Here is a 23,799-nt window from a genome sequence, read left to right as displayed (position 1 = left end):
TCTGGGACATTGCTGCCCTTCTCCCTGAGCTGCCTCCATCTTCCAGCCAAGGATGTGCACAGCCAGCTGCTGATCCCAAGAGCACTCTCCCTCTTGCAGCAAAAATGCAAACGCAGGGCTATTTGCATCTCTAATTAGGAACAGTGGATAATTGGGCCCTCTGCAGTGATTACTCAGAAAGCGAGCCATTGTGAAGGGCTCCGGTGCTGTGCAGGTGCTGCCAGAAGCCTGGCTCCCACCAAAACAATCTGCCTTTTGTTTGCTAATAACCAGCCCTAAAGGCATCCTCCAGAGCTCCTTCCGGGGCATGGCCTGGGACATAAAGGACTTGATTTTTCTGCAAACCGGCTGGCTGCACAATGCTCTGTGGAATGCTCTGTGTTTGTGAGGGCTGGAAAGGAAACTCGCTTATTGCCCAAGATCTCAGCTCTGCTACCAATTCCCGCTGGGGGTAGCTAGGCTCGGGTTCTGTTGGCCTGGGCCTTGTGCAGTGATATCCACTGGAACTGCTGCGTTTTGCACACACTTTGCCAGCGCCGGCCCTAGGCACCAGCGTCCCAAGCATGTGCTTGGGGTGGCACTTCTCAAGGGCTGGCATTCTCTTTTTTTTTTGTGCTTGGGATGGCAAAAAACCTGGAGCTGGCCCTGCACTTTGCAGTGGTGAAAATGATGGCCTAAGGTGCAGGGAAATGGTAAACCAAGCCCTTGATTTGCAAACTGCTTGCTTCTTAAGGTGTCAGGTTGACAAAGGTATTTAGGCACCTAAAGATGCAAGTTGGTATCTCGTGGGATTCCCAATAGCACCAAAGCAAGTTAGGGGCCTGACTCCCATTTGAAGCTTGCATGTGTTTATTTCCAGCAAAAGTATTTTTTTTTAATCTTTTCAATGCAAAATTAGCACAGCGAAATTAATCACAGAAGCAGCAGGGCATTCTCAGTTAACCTTAACTCTGCCCCTTACCCCCATCTCCTATCTGTGTTCTATAACAGGTTGCCATTCTTGCCCTGTCAAACTTAATTGTGCCCTCAGTAATAATACGTAGCACTTCTATGTGTGCTTTCTAGCTGTAGATCAGAAAGCATAGAAGGAGAAATATAGACACCGAGGTAAAAGAACAGCACCACACAGTGTGGCATGGCCAGATCTGGGTTTCCTGACTTCTGGGTTTATGCACTATTCACTAGACTGCACTGCTGCCCTAGCCTGCCCACTCCCATTTCCACACCAACATAAACTCTGTCCCTTTACCCATACCGTACAATACTCAGATCTGACGCTCTTGGGGCCAGAGACTGTCTTTTTATACAGCGCCTACCGCAATGGGGTCCTGGTCCATCACTGGGACTCCTAGGCAGTACCACAATACAAATAAATCATAAGTAATAACTTCCACCTCCCCTCCTGGCCCATGTATGGCAATTGAGCAGCAGGCACATAGGGTGGGGGAAGATAGGGGTGTCTGTCCTATGTATGAGGATGGGAAGATACCTTGCTGTTGAGTTGTGATTATAATGAAAGTTTTTAGCACATTTTATAACATCTCTCTTCCAAGGATCTCAAAGCACTTAGCAGTTTAGTCTCATAACTCCCTTGTGAAACAGGTAAGGAATATAGAAGGCACTTCATTCCCCACCAAAATGCAGCCACCTCCCAGGTGGGATGCAGAGGCTTTTTAACAACATATAGCAATGCAGATCACCCGTTTAGGACATCCAGGGAGATCATTAATGGAAGCAGAGCGGGATGGCCTGAACTGGAATTTGAGTGGCATGCTGGGATTAGCACTCCTGCTCCTGCAGAAAGTGCCACGGGATCTGTAATGATCATGAGTAGTCATGACACTGTTTTATGCGTTGTCCAAAAGCAGCTCCTAGCACCAGGCTGACCTAGTTCATCCCGATCCAAACAGGAAAGGGGCTGGCAGAGTCGCCAATGCCTGTCTTACAGCGCCACAGTGTTGCCCTCCCACAGACAGACAGGTTCCAGCCTCGCTTTGCAAAATATGCTGCCAACATGGCTGCAGTCCGACTTCCCAGTTTGAAGTTTCCTGTGAACTAAGGCCCCGCTGCCACTGGCAGAAGCGAGGGGGGAGAAAATTCAAGGAAGGTAAATATCCCTGTGGGGTAAAGAGGTGGAACGCAGAGGGGTGCTGAGGCACAGTGCTAACTTTTCAGCTGTCAAAGCCTGGGTTAGATCACACGTGCAATGAGTTTGGAGGTCTCGATCTGGAGCGAGATTGTAAACGTTATCTCCCCAGTACCACAAACCATCCTGCCCTGCCATCCCATGGCCTGTGTGTCACAGCAGCTGACAGGAATAAAATGAACTCCATTACGCTCCAGCAGTGTTTATACATGCAAAGCGCAGCATGCCAGTGCAATGCAGATCCTCGCAGCACCTGTCAGTGAGACAATGGGCCCTGCATATAGAAGGGGCACCCATCACTTTGGGCATAGTTCTCAGCGGCGGCATGGAGCGCCCACAGCTCCCCTTGATGTCCAGTGGAGTTAAGTTCTTGATACTTCTGAAAGTCAGGTGCAAAGGCCCAGAGCTGCGAATGCTGAGCTTGGGATGCTTACAGGTCTGGGCATAGTTGGGTGATGTGGGGGGAATGGAAGGCTCAGGCAGGCATGTAATTTGTCCCATCCCCCCCCTCATGCATGGCCCCGTTGGCTTGGCTGGAGCTGCCCCCCCAAAATATAGAAGTCAAACTATGCCTATGCTTGCAGGTCAGGCTTGGTGAGCTTATTTCAGGGCAATGGGCCTCAGCCTTGATCCGGAAGGACCAACGCTAGAGGGTAAGTCAGTCCCCTTCCTTGATCTGTCTGCTGGGACTGCCAACAAAGAGGTCAGTCAGTCCCGAAGGCAGAGATGTTTTTAGCCATGGGAACTTTTGTCCCACTCAAAGCTGGACAGAGACTCCCCAGACTTATTTCCCACAGGCCACCCCAAGGAATTGCATGCTGTGCTTGACGGCCACAGCCGATTCAGAGCTGCGATTTATTTTCACGAAGGAAAGGAAAGCGGCGGTGGACAGAGGGACAGGCACAGGGGCAGTAAATTCCAGTTTGAAGAAATCCCCAGATTAGCATGGGAATCACAGGGCTGGTTTTCAGCTCCTTCTTCTCCACCCTCTCTCCCGCGTAGGTCCCTGACGGTCTCTAGATATCAAGCGAGCGGAGGAGGTGGTTCCTCGGCAACTGTAACCATGAGACCTCTTCATGTCCCACCGCTCCCCTGGCACATGGGGCAGGTTGCTATTTATGATGCATGATTTATGTAGCACCGGCAGCATGCTGGCCACCAAGCTGCTTGGCTGCTCTAAGCCGCATGTCTATTGCAAGTGAAGCATGAGGTGCAGTCAATACCCAGCGCGGACAGCACAGGGATAACAGGTGAGTAGTGGAGTCAGCATAGAGGAATCTGTCCAGCCACCTGCCTGTGCTGTATCAGCTCTGTGGGCAGGGGACTCTGATCTTCAGGGCTGCTAATCTGGCCCATTTCACCAGCACTAAGTGCTTCATCCTGCTATCAGCAAAGCTCCCATTGGCTTGAATGGGGCAGGAAGAAGGCCTTAAAATTCGCACACTCTGAGCCTTGGTTGTCTGCTGTATGGCAATGCAGGTCGCCAGGTTGGTCTGGAAAGTGTTTCCTTCCAGGTTGGGACAAGCCAGTTCTGGGATCAAACAAATCCCAGCTCTGCCTGCATTGCTCGCACCTGACCTTACAGTGTGCCCCTTCCAGGCAGGCAAAGGAGCACTTAGCATCCTGCGAAGCTGCTGAAATATGGCTCTGTTCACTGAGACATACAGGGGGTGCTGCACCGCTCACCCTCCTGAGGAGCAGAGAACCTCGCTCAGTCGCTCCCAGATCTGTCTCCATGGCATAGTCGGGCACTGTGCTGCAGACATCATGCCTTTCCCAGCTAGCATGGTTCACTAGCCACCTTTCCACACACAGGAGAAACCCCAAGGTAGCCTATACTGCGGGAAAGTTGGTTAGTGATTCCTCTCACACCCAGATGCCCGTAGGGCTTTCAGAGAGCACTGCTGGGCTGAAAACTCTGCTTGGAGTGAAAATTGAACCTTTCTTTCTTCTTCCCGGCCTGCCTGTGTTATTTAAAGAGGCACAGCAGCAAATCACTGGAGCACCTTGATCTCCGTGCCTGACCCTTGTATCAGCACTCAAGAGCTGTCCCAGGCATTTCACAAACGTCATTTGTATTTGCTGGTTGCAATATCTGGGACAAAGTCTTTAGATTAGATCTGGCACAGACAGTGCTGTCTGTAAAGTTTTCTTCCTAGTGTGCACAAGGAGCTAGGCGCATTCCAGTTGCCTGGGTCAGCCAGTTCTCCCAGCTCCATCCTACAATGCCTTGCCTTCCACCTGGAAACTACATCCAATCCCTTGCTCTATGCCAGTGTTTCTCAAGCTTTTTGATACAAGGGACCAGCCTGCGGCCTTCCTAAATGGAATCAGGGAGATCTCAGGGACCGGTGCCAGTTCCCAGACTGGCCCTTTGAGAAACACTGCTCGAAGCAACACCAGGTGCTGTGGGAGAGGTGCTTCGGGAGTCTGAAAATGCACTGGGAACTGCCATGGCTGGCAGATGCATGGTGCATGGATGTGCCAAAATGATTCTGTGAGGGACGAGCTGGAGAGGTTCAGGAATCAGCCACTTAGGGCCATTAACATTTCAGCAGCAGTTTCCACCTAGGGCTAAATTCAGAACTGGTGCAATTCCAGGCTCTTAGTGTAGACACATCTTCTCTGTGCCTTTCTCATTCTCTTTATCTCTCTGCTGCTCTCCCCCTGCCTTTCTCTCTTCTTCTGTTACTCACTCATTCTTTCTCACACGTAGCTAATTGATAGTTTCCCACAATGCACAGCAACCACCTAGCCTGCATTTCGCAATGCTTTCACTATTAAGTCTATCCTGCCTCCCTGGACAGCTTTATCAGCACTAGCCACCTATTAATCACCAGTCCTCCAGGAAACAAGGCCAAAGCAAATGTGGTTGAAAAAGATCAGGTGGGCTGGCCTGACTGGTTGTGACAGGCACTTGTCATCTGGAGGAGACAGTTCAGATAAGGGACAGGAAGGTCCCAGCCCAGCAGGGTGGGTCAGCACCATTTCACCAGGCACCTGATATGGCTGAGCTGATGATCTTGTTGCTTTAATCTTCCTCAGAGGCCTCTTCTTGCTCCCTTTTGCAGTTCCCAGCCATGGCACTGTCTGAGCAAGCCATCTCCTCGGGCAGCAGGGAGGTGGGGCCTGAATCGGCTGTCCCAGCGTTCACTCAAGCTACACTCAAGATGGATCCAGTGCCTGGAAACTCAGATGAAGGCAATGTAAATGGGGCGTGGCTACTATTTCAGACAACTGTCTATGGCTGCACTGAATCCTGCCTGTCTCTGCCCAGCTCCATTGAATTTCCCTATACAAAGCCCATTTGCTTGGAGTCTGCGTGCAAGTGTGTGTGTGTATGTGGGGGTGTTAGGGTAATTGCCTAGGTTTGGGAAGACCCAATTTATAGACCCCCTGTGTGACCTTGGGCAAGTCATTCAGTCTCTGTGCCTCAGTTCCCCCTCTGTACTATGCAGACAATTGCCCTGCTCTGCTTGCAGGAGTAAGGATCATAATTATACTAGAGGCTGGAAGGTGCTCAGATACTCCAGTGATGGGGGCCAGGTCAGTACCAGAGGTAGAGAGGCAGTGAATTTCAACCAGGATGACTTGGTAAAGTCTTAACCCCAAAGGCCAGTCCAGGTAGTGTCCTCAGACTCCACTAGCATCTTTCTATCTGAGAGCTATCACATTTCTATAGCTGCAGTGATAGCATCAATAACAGAGCAAGTGCCATGAATAGGTGGAAGTGACCTGCATTCGTGAAGCAAAGTAGCTAACGGAGTCTGTACCATTAAGAAGAGTGCATGCAGGTGCCTTTCCCGACCTGCTCTATAAACACAGCCCATGCACCGTGTCAAGTACAAACTCACCCCCTGCCTGGGCTTTGGCTTTATTCGTGAAGGAAGTAACAGTAATAAAATATCAAGATCAGCTCAGACCTTCTCCCCAGGCCTGCCTGCTCCCAGGGCTCCTCCATTTGGATGGCTCAGCCCGCACCCTAGATCCTGTTCTCTCAGAGAGCCACATCCACCTCCCTTGTATCTAAGGAGGTAACTACCTGCAATAGTGAGTCAGTAGAACCTGCTTAGCCCTTTCCCAATAGGCATGTTACCTAGGGAGGTTATTGCAGGCTATCACTGCCCAGCCTCTTACAGACAGGGCAGGGAAAGTGAATGGGTAGCACCGTGTGTGGCTGGTGACTGGAGAACGTAAAGGCCTAGCAGCACTGCCATTGGCCAGCGAGGAAGCAGAGCTCCCAGCGCAGTGGCACAGAGAGCTCTCCTCGCTCCATGCACCTGCTGTGTGTGCACGGAGAGACCTTGATGACTCCCCTACCAGCTCCTGCTTCACACAAATATCCCAGATCAAATGCTGCAGCGGTATTGGTGTGAAAGGAGAGTGATAATGGCTCCCCTTGGTTACACCTGCCACAGAGGACAGCTGCTAATACTACCTGCACTTGCAGCCTGTGTATGTTAAGCATGAGTCAGCAGCACCGAGCTGGGATATGTGATACAGGCCCAGTGAGAGCCCATGGATACTAAGCAGCAGGCAGTAATGCACCCTGGAGTCTCTGATACAGGCTGCAGCCTGAAGACGGAGCCTAATGTGTCACTGGAGAAGCCAGTTCAGATTACAGCCAGAGCCTGCACCCGCATTCAGCTGACATGTCTAGGCCATAGAGTCTCTAGACAACAATTGTCAGGGAATGGGGTTTTCTGACACTGGAAACGGAGATCAAATATCAAAGCCAGCCTAGGGAGACCAGCCAGCCAAAGACAGCCTGACCTGGGATGATCATACCTGCTATAGCTGCCTAGGGTAAGGAGTGATGGGGATTTTCTGCTGATCTCTTTTGTGTCATCTCCCTGCACTGCCAGCACAGCTGAGGAATTTCCTAGTCTATTGGGTTGTTTAATGTCTTCCAGTTGTTTGCCTCAGCGAGCTGTTCTGCCCTGGATCTTTCAGTTTTGCTCACTTAACCACAGTGCTTAATCTGTGATGAAAGAGGTGCCAGGGCTCAAACAATTCATAACATATGCAGCAAGCTCAAAGGTGCTGGGGCTCTGACCTGCCAAGCCTAGAGGTGGCAGGGCTCAGCCCTGCCAAGCCCTCGCACAAAATAAGCACTACTGCACCCAGGGCCGGCTCCAGGGGTTTGGCCGCCCCAAGCAGCCAAAAAAAAAAAAAAAAAGCTGTGATCGCAATAGCAATCTGCGGCAATTCAGCGGGAGGTCCTTTGCTCCGAGCAGGAGTGAGGGACCCTCCGCCGAATTGCTGCCGAATCCCTGAAACTGCCGCCCCACTCCCGAGTTGCCGCCTCAAGCACCTGCTTGATAAGCTGGTGCGTGGAGCCAGCCCTGGCTGCACCATCCGTAGCTGATCAAGGACACTGAGCCTGATTCCCATCTCATGCCTATTCTTCCTCCAGTGTCACCCTAGTGACTCCAGTGGAGTTACTGTTGGTTTGCACTAGTGAAACAGAGAGCACAGTTCAACCCACTGAGTCCAGGCCTCAAACTCTGGCTACAGAGAAAGGTGCCTAAATTCTACATTTAGAATACCAGTCCGAATCCAGATTTTGGGAGGGGCTAATTTTAGGCTCCCAAAAACCTTAATATGGGACTTTCTGTCTGGTTCAGAAATCAGGGGCCCAATTCAGTGGTCTCTTACACCTAGTGCCTGAGCCTCTGTTCAGGTTGAATCCCCTCTGTGCGGCTCCAGCTTCATGCAATCCACTTCCTCCAATCCACCTAGAGGGCAGGCCAGGGAAGGGACAGAGCATCAAATGGATGCAAGCACGGCTGGACTGCGGCAATGTTGAGCAGAATTTAGTGCAGCCCTGGGGCTACACTAATGTATATTAGGGGCTGGTTTAGCCTCTGGGCAGCCCCAGAATCCTGGGAGGCAGAAAATTGGTGCGATTGAGGTAAGCCCCGACTGTATAATTTACACCAGGGTGTAAGTGGCAAAGTCATGTAGCTTGAACTGATCTGGCATGAAGCAGGCACGCAAATCAAGTGCAGACCAGATGCCAGCAAGGCCTAACGCAAACTGAAGGAACTTTAAAAATCTAGATACTCATCACCATTGGTGCTGTTTGTTTCCTGTGTCTTCACTCAGCTGTGACAGGAACTCCAGCCTGGTCAGTTTCACATTTTTGTTTCTAGTCTGTTTCCTATATTCTGTGTGACCCCATCAGAAATGGCTGGGAATGTAAAAAGGCAGCAACCTGAGAGTGCCAGATGCTGGAATGCTCACAGGTGCTTGCTTCCTAACTGCAGAACAGCTGATCTCAAAACGGGGCCAGGTTTTCACCTCTGAGATGGCACCCAGGAGAAGGGAGAGAGCAAACCATAATCACAGCCATCCAAAAAGGTGGGGTTTTGGATGCCACCTGTGTAGCTCTATGAACCAAATTCTGGTCCTATGGAAAATGGCCCCATAACAAGTGCATGTGTCTGCTGCAAGATCAACATTTGAGGGTGCTTGTATCCCAGCCAGCAACAGCTCCTTTCCCCTGGAATAATTTGTTTGCATGGGCTGTTGATGGATCAGGGGCATAGTCACATAAATATGCAGATCCTTCCCTGTGATCCCAAGGTCCTGCCCTTCTGCTTTTGTCATGGTGGGGGTGTGCAGAAGGGTCTCTGCAGGGGAAGCCATAATAGGGACACTCCCATCCCATCTCATCCTTGAGTCCCCGAGGTTGGTGTGTGGGGTTTTCTAACCAGCATCTTCCAGAATTTGACTCTAGGTAACATCTTACAGGCTCAATGTGTGATTCACGGTGCATAATATACAGCCCAGTGTTCTTATACACACTATATAATACTGTCCATGGTAGATATTACATACTACATACGTTATAAGCTCTCTGCTCCTTCTACAATCATTATAGACCTGATGCTGCCAGACGCTAAGTGCACACAGCTCCTACTGGAGTCCTGTAAGTGTCTTATAGATGTAGCCCCTATGACAACACATCCCTCATTGTCATTTTCTGTCTTTGGCCCCTGTATTGAAGTGTTACAATGCTCCACGTATATCTGAGCCTTGGGGCCTTAGATCATTTTCAGGCCAGCAAAGACTCTGGGAGGCCACAAAAGGGGTAAGGTAAATGGCCTCTGAGCTGAGCAGCCCCAAGCAACTTCAGACAACAGAGCAGGAAATTCCCTGCTGCACAGGCTTGTGTAGTGGAAACACAACAAGTGGAGCTGCCCCCGTGTGTCTTACTCCTGCACTCATCTGTGTGGACAGGAATGAAATGCCAGCTGCCCCATCATTCGGCGCAGGACCTCACCCTGTTTAACGGCTCTCTGCAGCCACCTGACACCAGCCCATCCCAGTGGAAAGTTACAGGCCTCCCTTAGCCTCCTCTCTCTCTCTTCCCAGGTGTTTTCTAGGGCGAGTCGCAGAGCAGGTCGACTGGAGGAATGTGCGAGCCACACGCCCCCTGCCAATCCTGGCCCCTCATCCCAGCCAAGGTTAGCATGGTATGCCGGTGTAGTCACCAGTTAGAAAGCCTTACATGCCAGCCTCAAACCACGGTCCCGCTGCCCCCAAGAGATCAGAGTGCAGCCCATGACTTACCTTTGAGAAGTGACAGCGGAGACCATGGGAGGCTGGTGGAAAGGCGAGGTCCCAGCACCTGTCAGGCAGAAGGCCCTGCAGGCTGGCTGCCTCCCCTATTGTATAGGATCCAGCTGCCAGGGACGCCTACTGGGTCCTTCTCTCACGCTGCACATTGGCAGGAAGGTCACAGCAGATGGGGAGGAGGGGGGTAAAGATCAGCGCACAGATTAGAGAGGCATTTTTAGCCAGCCAATCCCCGCCTGGGCCCTGCATGATGACTCGCCCGGCAGCACAAGGTGAAAACAGTACTGCAGAAAAGGCAGTGAATATGCTTAGAGCCGCGCTCTGCATTTCCTGGAAGGGACGGTCCCCCCTCCCTCCTTTTCTCCCTCTCACATACAGTTCCCTTTCACTATCTCTCTCCCTGACTTTCTCTCTCCTTCCTGCTGCTCCTTTTTCCTTTTCCCTCCCTCTCGTCGTCCTCACGTACTTTTACTTTCCTTCTTTTCCCATTGCCCTCCCCTCATTTTCTCGCTCACTCTCTCTTTCCCCCTCCTTCCCCATCACTGTCTCTCCTTTCCCCTCCCATTTCCTTATTCCCCATCACCCCATCCTGCTCCCTTTCCCCCTGCTCCCTCTCCCATACCTCTCGCTCCCTCCCCCTCATGGTCAGAGTCTCAGCTCCCAGACCAGCTTTCACTAGCACCTGATGAAGCTTCCCTCCAGTCCCCTCTGTGCAGGCAGAGGGAGAATGGGTGGGACGTGGCCACCCCTTCTAGTTCCACTCATTCTGCTGGGGGGCCCAGCTTGGGTCTAAAACTTGGGACCCCAAACATTTGCTGTCATTTCTCATCCTTAAGGCTGGCCCTCTTATCCCCACTATCCTGCTTTCTGAGCCATGCACAGTTCTCTCCCTTGCTTAGATAGATTTCTCTGTTCCTGGGGCTACTATAATACATACAGTGTAAATAGACACTGTTCCCTCCTACTGCTATTCTGCCTTGTAGAGGTGGTGGATACAGAGCCAGAGAACAGCTCTCATCCTCTCTTCATCTCCTGGGGTCAGACCTCGCTCTGTCACACCTGGACCTGATGTTATCTCCCTTGTTTGGGGTCAGGAATTCTGGATCATGAATCAAATGTAATGGACAATGAGCAGGGGCTAGGCCAAATTCTGCTCTTACTCCGATGCAGCCCAGGGAAATTAGTAGGGTTGTGCTAGCTGACAGAGTGCACAATGGGTCCTTTTGTCTTCGGGTGAGGGGAACTGCAATATTTATTGGCCCGAGCAGTAAATAATGACTTAGGTGAGCTCAGTATTGACCAGGAAGGGAAATCAATCTTGCTGTTCACCCTGTGAAATCAACTACTATGCAACTAGGTGCAGTGTTACATTCTGGGGGCCAGGTATTTACATGCATAGCTCCAAGGTCAACGTGCAAAAATGCACACACGCCTGCACCTGTGTGTGCAGGGCCTGGCTCTGTGGCCTTGCATCTTGCGGAGCCCCCTACACCTGTTCAAAGAGAGTGTGAAAAGCTACCAAAGTGCCAGAGGAGCGTTTTACTCTCTCTTTGCATATATATAAATAACTGTGCTCGATGCAGGGCAGTGAACAGCCAGGCTTCAGCCACCCATGATATGTGCACAAACTGAGTGACTGAATGTGCAAATGGGCATTTCCTGTAGATGACTAAATATCAGGAAGACAAGGTGGGTGAGGTAATATCTCTTATTGGACCAAGTTCTGTTGGTGAGAGAGAGAGAGAGAGAGACGAGCTTTCTAGCCACACGGAGCTCTTCTTCTTCAGAGCTCTGTGTGCCCGAAGGCTTCTCTCTCTCACCAACAGAACTTGGTTCAATAAAAGATATTACCTCACCCACCTCGTCTCTCTAATATCCTGGGATTGGCATGGCTACAACTACACTAAACATGAGGAAATCATTCTGCTGGTGTTGATTGCAAGCAACTGCTCCACAGGTGTAAACCCACTGCAAGAGGAGAATCTGGACCAGGGGTAGGCAACCTATGGAATGCGTGCCGAGGGTGGCACTCGAGCTGATTTTCAGTGGCACTCACACTGCCAAGGTCCTGGCCACCGGTTCAGGGGGCTCTGCATTTTAATTTAATTTTAAATGAAGCTTCCTAAATATTTTAAAAACCTTATTTACTTTACATACAACAATAGTTTAGTTATATATTATAGACTTAGAGAAAGAGACCTTCTAAAAACGTTAAAATGTATTACCGGCACTCAAAACCTTAAATTACAGAGAATAAATGAAGACTCGGCACACCACTTCTGAAAAGTTGCCGACCCCTGATCTGGACATTAGTATTTTAATGCCCTCTAGCGGTAGTTTTGATTATAATTCTCCCTAGTACGGGAGAGACCTGTTGGCCTGCATTACTCTGAATACTTAAGAGGAAGATGGGTGTAGCTGCGTTTGGAGAATAGAAAGCAAAGCCTACAAAATGGTTAGCAGAACCTCTTCATGTCTGTAGGGAGAATTCTGTTCTCTCCCTGATATAAATCGAGTGAAGTCAGTGGCATTGCTATGGTTTTATGCCGAGGTAACTGCTATGTTCACATCATACAAACATAAGTTAGAGAAAAATATAAATACTCTTGCTGGAAGTTTGCAACATAACACAACTTTATTTCTTACCGTTCGGAAGGATAAAACACAGAGAGAAAGCCAGAGAGGAACAACTCATCCCACCTTATTCAAAGCTGTCTGCCTGCAAACAGACTGCTGTTTGGCCTAGATTGCATACTTCCTCACAGAGCCCCATAGCCAGGAAGCAGGAGCAGGAAAAACCTTAAAACATAAAGTGACAGCTTGTAATTTGGACATAGTTTTCAATACATCGCAGTAGCCAAGAGCAGAAGCTGACCCAGCGTCTGTACTCAAAAATCCCACAAATCCCATGCATGGCCAGTATAAAACAACACCCATGAAGTTCTGTAGTTTAACCAGCAGACGAAGGGGCGATGAAGTTTGCTATGTGACGAGCTCCCACACCTCTTGCCTTGGGTTGCCGACAGGCCCTTATTACAAGGGATGATCCTTATTTTTTCATCTCTGTACAATAAGAACGGGAGCTGCAGAAAGCAGCAGAAATACCCCTGGCGAATGTAGGTGAGTGCTGCTTAGCATTATTATAAATGATGTATTAGTAGACTTCCTTCAGTCTCGAGAGACCATAGGTATGCGCCCCTGAGTGGTAAAGAATTTACTCAGTTGGTTTTATGACATCCGCGAACGTGGCTGAAGAGACCCACTTGAGAGAGACAATCTCTGCTGCATCTGTCACGTTTCAAGGTGATGTTTCGACCCTTTTGCCTCTGCCTTCTCCTCTGAGAAGCTGGACGGCTTCCTCTCGTAACTCCAGAGACCTTTGTTTAGCTCTTGTTTCCAAAGGCTGCAGTCTTGAGTGTGATCTTCCCATTTGTCTACATCCATGTTCATTTCTCTGAGGTCTTGCTTGCACGCATCCTTGAAACGCAATGTTTGGGTCTTTTTCCCGATACCATATCACCGTAGAGAATATCCTTTGGGATGGGCCCATCGTTCATTCAGCACACGTGTCCAAGCCAGCGGAGGCGTCTCTGTTTGAGGAGTGTTTGCATGCTGGGTATACTGGCCCGTTTGAGCACCTCCGTGCTGGTGACTCTGTCCCTCCAGGAGATTCCAAAATGATGATGATAATAATTAATATCAGGAGGAAGGCTGGGGTGGAGTGGGGGTGCTAAGAAAACAGTCCTTTATTTCTGAAATTCAGCGTTGGCAACTCTGCAGTCCCTGGTTTCACAAGCCTGTTCCGCTTTGGCCTCCTGTCCTGCTTGAAATAGAACATTTCCTGCATTCAGTGCTGTTTGCAGCCAGACACGCATTACGCCCGGTGCGGACCATTGGCAGGGGCAGAGCTAGGGAGAGCAGCTGCTTTGCCCGCTCCTGCGCACGTTCAGTCCCCCCACCACGCATGCTCAGTGGTTGCAGGGGAGCTTTGGATGGGGAGTGATGCTGCACCTGGGTGGGCCTGACTGGAGGGGTGGAAGCTGAGCATGGCACAGACTCAGTGGGCGAGGCGCGGGGACCAGTGGCTGCAGCAGGCTCGGCTCCGCAGGAATTTGTGGTGATCAGCATGGTCTTGCCTTAGCCCCTTGAAATGTTGGGACGTATGAGCTAGCCCCTGGAATAAGGCCTGTGGGCCTGGCAAGCAGTCAGAGCCCTAGTTTTGCATCTCGTCTTCAAGGCTGCTGTTCTGGAAACATTGGTCCCCCTTAATAATACATTGGGGCAGGGGCAGGTTCTGACCAGAATGACAGAACTGAATTGGCAGTGCAGCTTCCTGCAGCCCCTGTGTTCTCCTTCTAGGTCTCCTTTCTGAGCACCAAGCGGGCCCAGCCTTGCTTAGTGCATGAAATGTGCCCCAAGTTGCTGACAGGGGAGGCATGGCTACACTGCAGGGGAAGGCCTTCCCATTGCATGCATTTATAACCTGCATGCCTGACAGCAGACGCCCATCCTGTTGCAGTCGCAGTGTGTAATGCATGCTTATGTTTTTTCTCACCTACTTCATACTGAGCCTTGGAGTTTGATCGATCTCTGTCTATGCTGAAAGCAACAAGGTTCTGTCTGTCTTGTGGCACAAGCATGAGCCAAAATAAGCAACTCTCAGGGCAGAAACTCTCAGCACTGTAAGGGGATTGCATATTAAACCATAGCCAGGGAACTGTACCGGTCAACCTCGCTGTTAGTCAGTTCCAGCTCCTTCCCCTTCTCAGTCGCTGCCCTGTTTTCCCCAGGAGTCTGGGAGGATCGGCTATCTCACCTGTGAATGGCAGGGGAAAGTCCCCTGGATACAGCAAGACCAGTGGCGGATTTATAGATAGTGGGGCCCTGGGTGCAGCTTCATTTTTTGTGGCTCCCCCCCTTGGGACCCAGCCAAGAAAAACATTCTCTCTTATCTCCCCTGTGGGAGGGGGTGAGGGGTGCGGGGTCTGGGAGGAAGTTTGGGTGTGGGGTGCAGGCTCTGGGCTGGGGCAGGGGTTTGGGGTGCTGGAGGGGGTTGGGGAGGGCAGCATGGCTCCCAAAGTGACCAGCACACATACCCCTCTGGCAGCGGCTCCTAGGCGGGAGGACCAGGGGGTCTCTGTGTGCCGCTGCCTGCAGGCGCCACCCCCACAGCTCCCATTGGCCACAATTCCCAGCCAATGGGAGCTGTGGAGTTGGTGCTTCAGGCGGGGGCAGCACGTGGAGACACACCCCCCTCCAGGGATGCGCAGAGATGTGCCAAGAGCCGGCTGCTTCCGGGAGCGGTGCGGGGCCACAAGCCACAGCATGCAGGCAGCCTGCCTACCTGAGCCCTGCTGTGCTGTCAGCTGGGACTCGGGGGCATGTTGTCAGATTTTTGTCCTGCATTTTGGGGGGGGGGGCCCTGTTGTTGGGGGCCTCATGCCATGTAAATCTGCTCCTGAGCAGGACTGCAGTGCAAGTGTAACCTGTGAATTCACAGCAGCGTTGTCGACCCACCCACCGCAGCAGCTCTCCCCACTGTGGTGGCCTGCAGGCCTTCCTCTGATGACGAAGGCAGAGCAGAAAGGCAGGAATAGAGAGTCTGCTGAGGAGGGAGTCTTGGAGTGAATGGTGTTTCAATTAGTTGTTTCCAGCCGGAGCACTCTCCCTTTGCTTGGCAGGGAGGCAGAGGGACACTCATTCACCAGCAGAACTGGGAAAGTAGAGGGGATGTTTAGCAGAAGAGGAGGATTCAGAGCATTTAAGGCCAGAGGGAACAGTTAGATCATCTATTCTAGTCTGACCTCCTGCACAGTGCAGGCCATTAAATTCCACCCATTTACCCCTGTATTGAGACCAGTAACTTGTGCTTGGCTACAGAGGCTCTTCCAGAAAGGCCTCCAGTCCTGATACAAAGGCATCAAGAGATGGAGAATCTACCCCTTCCCTCGGTAGTTTGTTCCCATGGTTCATCACCCACACTGTTAAAAATGCATGCCTTATTCCCAGTCTGAATGTGTCTGGCTTCAGCTTCCAGCCATTGGTTCTTGTTCTGCCTTCCTCGGCTAGATTAGAGGGCCCTTTAGTGCCTGCTGTTTTCTCCGCAGGAAGGTACTTATACACTGTAATCAAGTCACCTCTCAATCTTCTTTTTGACAAGATAAACAGACCGAGCTGTTTAAATCACTCGCTGTCAGGCATTTTCTTCAGCCTTTACATCGTTTCTCCGTCTTTTGTTCTACACCCTCTCCAACTGTTCAATGCTTTAAGAAATATGGGCACCAGGACTGGACACAGTATCCAGTATCGGTCTCACCAATGCTGTATACAGAGGTAAAATCATCACTCTTCTCCGACTCGCTTACTCCCCTGTTTATACACTCAAAGTTCATATTAGCTCTTTCTGCCCCATCATCGCGCTGGGAGTGCATGTTCAATTGCTTGTCCACTGTGACCCCTAGAGCCTTTCCAGAGGCACTGCTTTCCAAGATCCAGTAGTCACCCGTTCTGTAAAGTGTGACCTGCATTCCTTGTTCCCTGACGTTTAACTTTGCATTTAGCTGTATTAAAATGCAGGAGGAAAGAGAAGATTTAGTCATGCCCAATAAAAAAACCTGAGCACATCTACATACACCCTAATTATGTTTTGCTGAGAATGCAAATACAGGGAAAGAACAGGAGGCAGAGGAGATAAATGAAGAGAACGCAGAGTTGGCTCTGAGTGAGACTGTTGGTGGCATCTGCAGTCCAGTTTATGAATCTGAAGTTCTATGCCTAGCTCTGCCACAGATGTCTTGAGTGACACTGGGTCAAGTCACTTCCCTTCTTTCTGCCTCAGTTTCTCTTATCTGTGAAATAGGGACAGTACTTTCCCATCTCTCGTGGAGGTTGTGAGGCTAAGCTTATTAACACTAGTAAAGTACTTTGAGACCCTCACATAGGCAGTGCTGAACTGGTGATATTATTGGGCTCTCTGTCTTACCTCTGGATACCCAGGGCCAGGTGGTGGCGGGGTTTCAAGTGTCTCGCACTAGCCTAACTCAGCTCCCACTGGCATCAATGGGAGAGTTCATCCTTGACTGCAAAAGGAGTGGAGGAGTTAGGCCAACACCGAGAGCTTTGGAAAATCTCACCCTGTGTTGCTTGGCTTTGTAAGTCAGGCGGGGCTGTAAAGGGTTTTGTGGGCAGCATCCATCGCCTCCTCAGTATTAATTGGCCTTTAGAATTTGATCCACATTTTCTACAGTACCAGACGCCTTCTTTTTGTCTGCAGGGGGCCTGTGGGTGGGTGGGCATGGATCACACTACTGCTCTGCCACAAGGACTGTGAGCCTATGAGGGTGCCAAGGAAATCTGCCCCCACAGTGAGAAAAGTGTCTGGGTTGCAAACACCCGCCGAGACAGAGTGTGAAAGACGAGGTGTCCTTCCCACAGAACACGAGGAGGGTTTATGTGACTGTCGTGTGTGCTACTGCAGCCGAGGCAGGCAGGACTGCAGGCATAAACGTGGACATATCCTGCACAGCTACAATGGCCGTTGTCCCATCTTGAGCTGTTTGAATGACTGGCTCTGGGGAGTGCTGCAGACTCTGAGCTGACAGAAGGGGATCCAGGGATATCTCCCGTCCAGAAAGCTGCATAGAAATGAGGCTCCAAACAATAAACCCTTTGAGGCACATCATTTTGCACTGACCTGATTAAAAGAGTCTGTTTGAGGATTTTGACAAACCATTTTAATCTAAAACCCCCCCGCAGAGTCTACGCTGGATTCTGCTTTCATCATAGCACTGAAATCTGTGTCTTCTCTTCACTGAATCTGCTGCGCTTGGGGACAGGAAACAACTCCACTCTTCTCCCTTCCAGCGGTTAGATTTGTACTGGGTTTGAAGGGCCAGCACCTCCCTGGAACAACAGGTTCAAATTCCCAGTGTGTGACTACAGCTATTGATTTTTATAGTATTTAATGTTTGTTAATGGTGGTAGCTCCCCATTGTAGTGCCATCACTATGCATGGCTGTCTATAGAGGTTAAAATAAACCCAGCCCCTGCTCAGAAGGATTTACAATTTAAGCCCCCCAATCCTGTAATTTTATCCGTGCAAATAGACACCCTGTGCTCCTGTGGAGCCTCTCTGACTCAAATAGGATTCTGTGTGATCTTAAGGGCCTACCCACATGAAGTCAATGCAGCTTCACGTGTACTCGGAGAACCGTGTGATTGCAGGATCAAGGCCTAAATTAGGCAAACATAGCACCTGACAGAGGTAAGGGAGGAAGGTTCTAGCTCGAGGGCCTCCATCTGTGAGAGTTTTAGGTTTCAGTCCTGCAGGGGCCTTGAGAGTGGGGCTATTCACGGGCTTCATGTTAAGCACTTTGCTGGATCAGGACCAGAGGGCTCACCATTTTGCCGGATGCAGCCTCTGTGCTGTAATACTATCTGTTGTTGTAGATAGACTGCCCAAGTGAGAAAAGCCAGCAGGGTTTGGCTCATAATTTATCTAGTCCCTCAGTCTCTCTGGATTGCAAATGCTATCTATCTAAATGTATGTCAGTCAGCCAGCCATGATCACATTAACTATCTGTTAAAAAACAGAGGGTTGGCACTAGGACCTTGAAGAAGCCCCATGAGACTGCCTGTATTTTCTTACTCTCTTTATAAAATATTTAAAAGCTTCATCAAACGAAGTCCCATTTCATTTTGCCTGGGGGGGGGGACCAACCAGGAGGGTGGTTCTTTCTGCTTTGAGCGCTGACCCTGTGATACTGTGTGGAGAGGGAACTTAACATTTCACCTTTTCTACATCCAGCACAGCTTTTGTCCCTGAATTGGTCTATTTCTGATTTGTTTTATTTTGGGCACTAGGGCTGTGAGGAATAACATGGGCTAAATCCTAGTTCCTCTTTCACTTGTGTGTATGACCTGGCAGGATAATTGGTAGAGCTCCAAGCATTTTACAAAGGAGGTAAATATCATTAAAACCCATTTAACAGATGGAAAAGGTGAATCATGAAGCAGGGAAGTGACTTGCCCAACAGGTTAGTAGCAGAGCAGGGAGTAGAACTGTGGATTCTAGACTGCGAGTCTAGGGCTCTAGGCACTAGCCCATCCTGCTGTGAAAAGAAAGACTCCTACAAAATGAGGGAAAGGTGGCAAGTATTTGCTCAAAAGAGTCAGGACTGTGGCCTGACAACCAAGATGGCCATCTGGAAAATCAGGCTGAGCAAAGGCTTTTCGAAGGGGCTCAGCCCTGGCCTATGTCTGCTCCCATGCCAGCGGAGTTAGGTCTACCTTGAGTCCTTGTAACAGAGTGTTGGGCAGACCGGCAAATAGAATGCAGACAGATGGGCAAAATCATCAGATCCAGCAGAAATTGTTTCCTTTATTTTGAATTTGCATTTTTGTTTTGACGAATGCATAAAGAAATGTAGAATAATAGTCTTAATCATTATAATAGCAATGGGCTCAAACCAAAATCCCAGAGCTGGACACTTCCACATTTAAAGGAAGTTCAGCTCTCTGCACACATTGAGTAAGCGGGCCCCTTGTGATGGTGCTCAGTTTATTATCCCCACTGGAGTACAGAGAGGTGTAGTGGCTTTCTGAGGCTTCACAGGAGTTCTATTACACAGTTGGGAACAGAACCCAGCTCTTCCGTAACTACATGCCATCCTCCCACCCAGAATTAGCACACTGAATCTGTTGGACTTGGTTGTACCTGCACCCTTGTAAACTGAGCCCATGATCTGTGTATAATGTATAGAACTATACTGGCTCCATCAGTTTCAATGAACAGGATGGAATCAGACACAGTGGCAAAGTAATATGAAGGATAAGGTATACATGATCAATCCTATTGTGTATGCTACACAGCTGTCTACAGTGGGAATGTCATTCATCACTAGGATATGCACCGTGGCCACACGGAACATCACAGAGACACAAATCTGATCCTCCCGCTCAAAAAACAACAAAACAGCACAGACTGATGCCACTTATGCTAAAGGAGAATCTCCACTAGTAAACAGTATTGGTCCTATGGCACACAGTTGAGCAGTTCTGACACCAACTTGTAGAGGGCAGTCATATGCACAATTCATTACACATTTAATTGGATTAACAAACCACAATTCCCCAAAACCTCAGTGTCTGGAATAGCTGCCTTCTATATATGACTTTCCTTTGTACACTGTTATGTTGCCTGATGCCAGCACAGCTAGGAGTTAGCTAACACTACTCTTGCAATACCAGCACAGGGGGCGGTGGACACAGTGTTGTCTTTTGGTGAAGCACACAAAAATGTAAATCATTTAAAAAAAAATACCATTGGCCATGCTTGTGGACTTGAGGCCCTGAGGCATAGATACAATCCTTCCAACTACGGCTAGATTAAAAGCCCATGTACGGCCTGATCCAACCCCCCTGAAGTCAACAGAAAGATTCCCTGACTTCAGTGGACTTTGGATCCAGCCCTTAATGCTCCAGCAATCTCTGCTTAGTGTGTCTTACTGAGGATGTTGTTGAACCAGACCAGGCCCTCCTGCTCTGTGACAGGATGGAACATGCACTACTTCCACCCTGGTGAGCAGGTGACTAGAATGCAGAATTGAACCCAGCTGCTGTCCCATGGGGAAGTACAGAGCAGAAATCACGAGGATGCAGGGTAAATTAACAGACGCATCAGAGCTGGATGGCAGTCCAGAAGAGATGATGATGACAATAGCAGTTAATAATTGATAAATGCTAAGGCTGATCCAAGTTGTGCTGTAACTTAGTTAAGCATGGCTTGAATGTGTATGTCAGTGAATGCTGAGAGTGGAATCTGAGGTCCTGGTTCCCAGGGAAAAACTCATTACAAGCAAATGAGCATCTATTCTCTGTAGCATCTCTGCTAGCGCAAGGAGCAGCCAGCTACCCAATGGGAGATAGTCCTCCTGGCCATCTAGCTGAGAGATAGGCCTCAGCCCTCATGAAGATGCATCAAGAGGGGAAGGAAGGGGGGGATACCTCAGTGATTTGAGTATTGACCTGCTAAGCCCAGGGTTGTGAGTTTTAATTCTTGAGGAGGGCATTTAGGGATCTGGGGCAAAAATCTTTCTGGGGATTGGTCCTGCTTTGAGCAGGGGGTTGGACTAGATGACCTTCTGAGATCCTTTCCAACCCTGATATTCCATGCTTCTATGAAGCAGAAATTCAGCATCTAAGGACAGCCTTGGGATCTGCAGGGACCCACAAAAGGGCTCCTGTCCTTGAATTACTGAGGCTAGAGTGGAGGTGGTCCCAGAAACATGCAAGTTTTCATTTGTCGTGCTTGTGCTTGAAGTGGGGAGATGCATGCATAAAGGGAGAGGCTGATCCTGATCCTCACTGGTAAACAACATGCTCCTGCTTCCTCTTGCTCATCCCAGAGGGACTGTTAAATAGCAGAGATGCAAAAACCAGGAGGAATCAGCTGGTTAGAGAGGGAAACTGCTGGGCTGAGCCTACTGAAAACAACTGGTTTTGCTGGATGAAACAAGGGCAGGGCAAATTGTGGGGAAAGGAATGGACACCTTGTGAAGAATCCTCCCTATGCACTGCAGTGAATGCAGCAGCCCTTCATTCCGATAACTGCAGTGCCCTCTAGTGCAATTGGCTGAACAGAACCATTGCTCGAGAAAGCTTTCAGAAGGGGGACACCGGCCGCACTTCTGCAGAGATTGTTAGCCATTACCTTATTGCATGTGTGCAGAGGGAAGGGAGCTGAAGAGAGGATGCAGGAAGAGAGGCTGAGGGGGACTCCCATTTAGGGTGACCAGATGTCCCGTTTTTAAAGGGACAGTCCCATTTTTGGGGACTTTTTCTTATATAGGTGCCTATTACCCCTCATCTCCTGTGCCGTTTTTTCACAGTTGCTATCTGGTCACCCTACTCCAATTAGAGGTAGGAGGTAGGGGTTTAATGCAATGAACCCAAAGAAGTAATAGTGGGTTTAAAGCAATATCATTGTTATGAGTGCAAAAAATTGTGTGTGTGTGTGTAACCTTTCTCCCTTCGTCTCCCACGTGTTACATTATGTTTAGAATTAGCTACTATCCTGGAAGCTGCTTCATGCGTGCAGATCCCTGCATCCCTATGGATCCCCACTGACTTTATCAGGGAGTCCCCACTGGGCTAAGAATCTGCTCATGCTGAACACCATTCAAGACAGGTGCCTTGGACTGGAAGCTCTTCAGGGCAGGGACCGTGTTGAATTTGTTTGGCTGGAAAACACTTTGGGCATGGACTTATTATGCATAATTGTAATGGCTGTATTTCCACTGTAAAATCCTGAGTGTTTTGAAGCAGTGGATTGTATATAAACAAAAGTATTGTTGTTTTATTATTGCAAAGGTTGATTATTTAAGTGGGACTGGCAGGCCAAGCCAACTCTTGCTATTTCAAAGTCTGCAGGGAAGATCTATGACTGTTGAAATGTGAATTTGGCCCAATATTAGCAGTTAAATAAATACTTGACTCACATATTAGGAAAGGATTTTAGGGAGAAAATGGGTCTGGTATAATATACACAGTCACTTTGGGATTGCTGATGGATCAATCAATCCATATTATGGTTGCAAGTGGCTCTTACTGCTGCTCCTATCTGACAGCTGTGTACACCTTCTACCACCAAAACTCTGATTCTCTCAGTGGCGTGTCTGGTATTATTTTGAGGCTCTAAAGAGAAGGATGAGTTTCCTGGGGCTGCATGTCTCAGATAATGTGCTGTATTCTCTTCCACATGGGAACATGAGCTACATTCACCCCAGCCTTTCTGTATTAAAGACTACGTGACCTTTATTGTGTTGCAGAGAGCAAACTCTCTCTCAGCATGTTCAGCCAGCTGGAAAGGGCAGCCTCCTTGGGAGGCAGTAGCTGCTTTGATGTGCTGAGGAAATGCAGGGTCAGCTTGATGGCTTTATTTATTTATTTATTTCTGTTCAGCTCATGATTCCATTTCAGTGGTGGCGCCCAATTTTTCCCAAGTGAGGGACCGCAGAGAAGTAACAGGCCAGGAGTACATGAGAGGCAATCTGACAGACATAAGTAGCCAAAAAAGAATCTGGTTGCGTCTGTCCTCATCTTCCATGCAGTGACACAGCCTATGGAGACTACAAGTCCCACTGTGCAAGGATCCATCTTGAAACCAGTGGACCTGTGAAACCTCAAAATTAATTTAATAGTGGTGGGCTGTGTATTTATTTATTTTTCCACAAATTATTGGTTTGGACTTTGGTTTATTAGCTGTTCACCACACAGGCCCTGATCTTGCCAAGAGCTCCATGCAGACAGCCCACAAAGAGCTTGCTGCAGGATCAAGGCCAGAGACTGTATGCTGTGAAGAGACTTTAATGAGTGATAATAATGAATAGGAATGACTCTCCGTAAATGGGAGGGAATGGCTTATTGGATTAATCCTCAGATTTTTCACTCCAAGACACAGATTCAATCACCAAAGTGTTTGTATGTGGTTCTTACATTGTTTGTTACCATAATAAAAGACAAAACCCCCTTCATGCAGACCTGTGGATAGCTAAACAAATATGTTCTTTGATGCAAGCTTTTTAAGATTTCTGAGTGATAATACAAACTTGGATGAGGAACCTTCTGCCCTCTGCTGGGAGCAGAATGATTTATTTTTATTTATCTGTGTTATGAAATAACAATGCCAAAAAGAATATAATAAAGCCTTCCTGCCTCTATTTATCCCATAGGTATATCAGTTTCCCTGCTTTCTCAGTGGTGAATTCCCTGCTCTTCTCATATATAAATGTATACAAGCTGCAATATTGTACAGCAAAGGTCTAAAGGCTCCAATGTACAATTGTGATTTGGTTTCCAGTAATCACTCCATTAGTGATGTTGTTTAATGCTTTTACTGTGGAATGCTTCAGTAGTTTTTTGTAAGTTGATGAGAATTCATTTCCCTTAGCAACTCATAAGATCCAGAGTCTAGCAGCCAGTTGAGGCCATGATGTAAGACTCATATATTTTGTTTAATGTTTGATTGGTTGTTGATTTCTCTTAGATTTTTGCACATGCCAGCTCTAATT

General features: G+C 49.0%; 1 protein-coding gene and 1 long non-coding RNA gene across 3 annotated transcripts in view; one reads left to right on the top strand and one right to left on the bottom strand.

Annotated features, from left to right (window-relative positions):
• The window catches only part of PACSIN1 (protein kinase C and casein kinase substrate in neurons 1), a 50,805-nt gene extending 40,754 nt beyond the window's left edge, over nt 1–10,051 (bottom strand). The window contains exon 1 of one of the 2 annotated variants that reach the window (XM_050953046.1): nt 9,725–10,051. The gene's annotated coding sequence lies outside the window, so the exon portion shown is untranslated. The remainder of the gene's footprint in view (nt 1–9,724) is intronic. The other variant, XM_050953044.1, reaches the window with a different exon arrangement.
• On the top strand, nt 6,661–16,676 carry LOC127051171 (uncharacterized). Its single transcript, XR_007774424.1, has 3 exons — nt 6,661–6,952; nt 9,527–9,618; nt 16,398–16,676. It is a non-coding gene; the product is annotated as an uncharacterized LOC127051171 (long non-coding RNA).
• Nucleotides 16,677–23,799: the final 7,123 nt, after the last annotated feature.

The sequence above is a fragment of the Gopherus flavomarginatus genome, chromosome 5, assembly GCF_025201925.1.
Source record: "Gopherus flavomarginatus isolate rGopFla2 chromosome 5, rGopFla2.mat.asm, whole genome shotgun sequence".
Classification (NCBI taxonomy): domain Eukaryota; kingdom Metazoa; phylum Chordata; order Testudines; family Testudinidae; genus Gopherus; species Gopherus flavomarginatus.
The sequence above is the reverse complement of the archived record's forward strand: the minus strand, read 5'-3'. Positions and strand labels throughout refer to the sequence as shown.